Genomic DNA, 5292 nt, shown 5'->3' with positions numbered 1-5292 from the left:
CTTGATCAGCGATCATCAGCCGCTAGATCAGCGTCTGCCAAGTGCTTTATCAGCACCTTTCAGCCGCTTAATCAGCGCTGTCAGCCTCTTGATCAGCGATTATCAGCTGCTAGATCAACATCTGTCAACGACTTTATCAGCACCTGTCAGCCGCTTCATCACCACCTGTCAGTCGCTTTATCATCGCCTAATCAGCTGTGCGATCAGCGCCTACTCAACCGCTTGATCAGTACCTGTCAGCCACTTTATCAGCACCTGTCAGCCACTATATCAGCACCTGTCAACTGCTTAATCAGCGACCACTTTGCTGCTTGATCAGATCCTACTCCGCCACGTGATCAGTGACCCTCAGCCGGTTGATCAGCGCCTGTCAGCCGCTTGATCATTTCCTGCTCTGCTGGGTATTCAGCACCTGGTCAACCACTTCATCAGTGCCTATCAGCCACTTGATCAGTGCCCACTCAGCTGATTGAAAAGCGCCTGCGCAGCCAAGCAATAAGTGCCTCTCAGCCGCTTGACAAGCACCTGTCAGAAGCTTGATCAGGGCCTATCAGCCACTTGAATAGTACCTATCAGCCAGTTGATCAGCACCTGTCAGCCACTTGATCAGCACCTGTCAGCAGCATGATAAACGAGTGTCAGCCTCTTGATCAGCACCTAATCAGCCAAGTGATGATCATTTCTCAGCCGCACAATCATCACCTCAACCTCTTGATCTGTGCCTACTCAGGCCCACGACCAGCGCCTACACAGCCATTCGATCTGTGCCTGACAGCCACTTGATCAACGACTACCAGCCGCTTGATCAGCACCTGTCAACCACTTTATCATCACCTGTCAGCCGCTTGATCAGCGCCTATTAGCCGCTTTATCATCACATAATCAGCTGCATGATCACCGCCTACTCAGCCGCTTGATCAGTACCAGTCAGCCAGTTGATCAGCACCTATCAGCCAGTTGATCAGAACCTGTAAGCCACTGGATCAGCGCCTGTTAGCCGCTTGATCATCGCCTTACCAGCTGCACGATCAGTGCCTACTCAGCCGCTTGACCAGAACCTGTCAGCCAGTTGATCAGCACCTGTCAGCCGCTTGATCAGCACCTGTCAACCACTTTATCAGCACCTTTCAGCCGCTTTATCAGCGCCTTTCAGCCGCTTTATCATCGCCTAATCAGCTGCGCGATCAGCCCCTACTCAACCGCTTGATCAGTACCTGTCAGCCACTTTATCAGCACCTGTCAACTGCTTGATCAGCGACCAATTTGCTGCGTGATCAGATCCTTCTCAGCCACGTGATCAGTGACCTTCAGCCAGTTGATCAGCACCTGTAAGCCACTGGATCATCGCTTGTTAGCCGCTTGATCATCGCTTTATCAGCTGCACGATAAGCACATACTCAGCTGCTTGATCAGAACCTGTCAGCCAGTTGACCAGCACCTGTCAGCCGCTTGATCAGCGCTTGACCACTTTCCGCTCAGCCGATTGAAAAGCACTGACTGAGCCGGGCGAATAGCATCTTTCGTCCAGTTGATCTGTGCCTACTGAGCCCCGCAATCAGTGCCTACTCAGACGCCCGATCAGTGTCTGGCAGCCGCTTGAGAAGTACCTGTCAGCCAGTTGATCAGCACCTGTCAGCCCCTTAATCAGCGCCTATCAGCCGCTTGATCAGCACCTGACAGCCCCTTGATCATCACCTGTCAGCCGCTTGATCAGCGACTGTTACCCACTTTCTCATCGCCTAATCAGCTGCATGATCAGCGCCTACTCAGCCGCTTGATCAGTACCAGTCAGCCAGTTGATCAGCACTTGTCAGCAGCTTGATCAGCGCCTATCAGCTGCTTGATTAGCACCTGTCAGCCAGTTGATCAGCACCTGTCAGCCAGTTGATCTGCGCGTGTAAGCCGCTGGATCAGCGCCTGTTAGCCGCTTGATCATCGCATTATCAGCTGCAGGATCAGCACCTACTCAGCCGTTTGATCAGAACCTGTCAGCCAGTTGATCAGCACCTGTCAGCTGCTTGATCAGCACCTGTCAGCAGCTTTATCAGCACCTATCAGCTGCTTGATTAGCACCTGTCAGCATGTTGATCAACACCTGTCAGCCGCTTCATTAGCACCTGTCAGCCAATTGATCAGCACCTGTCAGCTGCTTGATCAGCACCTGTAAGCCGCTTAAACAGCGCCTGCCAGCCATTTGATCAGTGCCTACTCAGCCGTGCGATATATGCCTGACACCAGATTGAGAAGTACTCTCAGCCGCTTGATCAGCGATTATCAGCCGCTAGATCAGCATCTGTCAACGACTTTATCAGCACTTTTCAGCCGCTTGATCAGTGCCTGTCAGCTGCTTGATCAGCGATTATCAGCCGCTAGATCAACATCTGTCAACGACTTTATCAGCACCTGTAAGCCGCTTAAACAGCGCCTGCCAGCCGCTTCATCAGTGCCTGTCAGCTGCTTGATCATTGCCTTCTTAGCTGCGCGATCAACGCCAACTCAGCCACGAATCAGCCCCTACACAGCCACGTGATCATAGTCTGTCAGCCTCTATATCAGAGTCGGTCATCCACCTGATCAGCACCTGTCAGCAGGATGAAGAGTGCCTCCTCAGCCGTGCGAATTGCATCTCTCAGCCAGTTGATCTGCGCCTACTGAGCCCTGCAATCAGCGCTCACTCAGCCGCCCAATCAGTGCCTGTCAGCTGCTTGAGAATTACCTGTCAGCCAGTTGATCAGAACCTGTAAGCCACTGGATCAGCACCTGTCAGCCGCTTCATCAGCACCGTTCAGCATCTTGATCAGCACCTATCAGCTGCTTAATTAACACTTCTCAGCCAGTTGATCAGCAGCTGTGAACCACTTGATCAGCGCCTATCAGTCGCTTATTTAGCACCTGTCTAGCCAGTTGATTAGCACCTGTCAGCCGCTTAATCAGCACCTCTCAGCAGCTTGATGTGCACCTATCAGCCGCTTGATTAGCACCTGTCAGCCAGTTGACCAGCAATTGTCAGCCGCTTGTTAAGCACCTGTCAGCAGCTTGATCAGCGCTTGACCACTTTCCACTCAGCCGATTGAAAAGCACTGACTCAGCCACGCGAATAGCATCTTTCAGCCAGTTGATCTGTGCCTACTGAGCCCCGCAGTCAGTGCCTACACAGCCGCCTGATCAGTGCTTGTCAGCCGCTTGACAAGTACCTGTCAGCCTCTTGATCAGCACCTAATCAGCCACACAATGATCATTTACTCAGCCGCGCGATCATCGCCTCAGCCTCTTGATCTGTGCCTACTCAGCCCCATGACCAGCGCCTACTCAGCCATGCGATCTGTGCCTGACAGCCACTTGATCAACGACTATCAGCCGCTTGATCATCGCCTTATCAGCTTCACGATCAGCACCTACTCAGCCGCTTGGTCAGAACCTGTCAGGCAGTTGATCAGCACCAGTCAGCCGCTTGATCATTTCCTGCTCTGCTGGTCATTCAGCTCCTGGTCATCCACTTGATCAGTGCCTGTCAGCCGCTTGAGAAGTACCTGGCAGCCACTGGACCAGCACCTAATCAGCCACGCGATCATCATTTAATCAGCCGCACGATCATCACCTCAGCCGCTTGATCTGTGTCTACTCAGTCCCCCGATCAGCGCCTACTCAGCCGTGCGAGGTGCGCCTGACAGACACTTGAGAAGTACTGTCAGCCACTTTATCAGCGACTATCAGTCGCTTGATCAGCACCTGTCAACGACTTTATCAGCCCCTGTCAGCCGCTTGATTAGTGCCTGTCAGCTGCTTGACCACTGCCCACTCAGCCGATTGAAAAGCGCCAATGCAGCCGCGCGATAAGCACCAGTCAGCCGCCTGAAAATCACCTGTCAGCAGCTTGATCAGGGCCTATTAGCCACTTGATTAGCACCTGTCAGCTAGTTGATCAGCACCTGTCAGCCAATTGATCAGCACCTGTCAGCCGCTTCATTAGCACCTGCCAGCCAGTTGAACAGCACCTGTCAGCCCCTTGATCATCGCCTATCAGCCGTGTGATTAGCACCTGTCAGCCAGTTGATCAGCACCTGTCAGCCTCTTGATCAGAACCTGTCAGCAGCTTGATCATCGCCTATCAGCTACTTGATTAGCACTTGTCAGCCAGTTGATCAGCACCTGCCTAGCGATTGATCAGCTCCTGTCAGCTGCTTGATCATTGCATTCTCAGTTGCGCAATCAGCACCTATCAGCTGCTTGTTTAGCACCTGTCAGCCAGTTGATCAGCACCTGTCAGCACCTTGATCATCGCCTATCAGCCGCTTGATTAGCACCTGTCAGCCAGATGATCAGCACCTGTCAGCAGCTTGAGCAGCGAGTATCAGCTGCTTGATCAGCACCTGTCAGCCAGTTGATCAGCACCTGTCAGCAGATTGATCAGGGCCTATCAGCCACTTCATTAGCACCTGTCAGCCAGCTGATCAGCACCTGAGAGTCGCTTCATTAGCACCTGTCAGCCAGTTGATCAGCACCTGTCATCCGGTTGATCTGCACCTGTCAGCAGGTTGATCAGTGCGTATCAGCTGCTTGATTAACACCTGTCAGTCTATTGATCATCACCTGTCAACCGCTAGATCAGCACCCACTTTGCTGCATGAACAGAGCCTACTCAGCCACGCGGTCAGTGACGCTCAGCCGGTTGATCTTCTCCTGTTAGGTGCTTGATCATTTCCTGCTCTGCTGGTCATTCAGCGCCTGGTCAACCACTGGATGAGTGTCAGTCAGCCGCTTGACCACTGCCCACTCAGCAGATTGAAAAGCGCTTACGCAGCCGAGCGATAAGCGCCTGTCAGCCGCTTTACAAGCACCTGTAAACCGCTTGATCAACACTTACTGAGCTGCGCTCTCAGTGCTTAATCAGCCGCGAGATCAGTGTCTGTCAGCTGCTGATCAGCACCTGTCAGCCGGTTGAACAGTGCCTATTCATCCGCGCAAATAGCATCTCTCAGCCAGTTGATCTGCTCCTACTGAGCCCCATGATCAGCGCCTACTCAGCCGCCCGATCAGTGACTGTCAGCCTCTTGAGAAGTACCTGTCAGCCACTTGATCAGCACCTGTCAGCCGCTTGTTTAACGCGTGTCAGCAGCTTGATCAGTATCTGTCAGCCACTTGATCAGCACCTGTCAGCCACTATATCAGCACCTGTCAACTGCTTGATCAGCGACCACTTTGCTGCGTGATCAGATCCTACTCAGCCACGTGATCAGTGACCCTCAGCCGGTTGATCAGCGCCTGTCAGCCGCTTGATCATTTCCTGCTCTG

This window comes from Bubalus kerabau, chromosome 9 (assembly GCF_029407905.1).
Source record: "Bubalus kerabau isolate K-KA32 ecotype Philippines breed swamp buffalo chromosome 9, PCC_UOA_SB_1v2, whole genome shotgun sequence".
Lineage (NCBI taxonomy): Eukaryota > Metazoa > Chordata > Mammalia > Artiodactyla > Bovidae > Bubalus > Bubalus kerabau.
The sequence above is the reverse complement of the archived record's forward strand: the minus strand, read 5'-3'. Positions refer to the sequence as shown.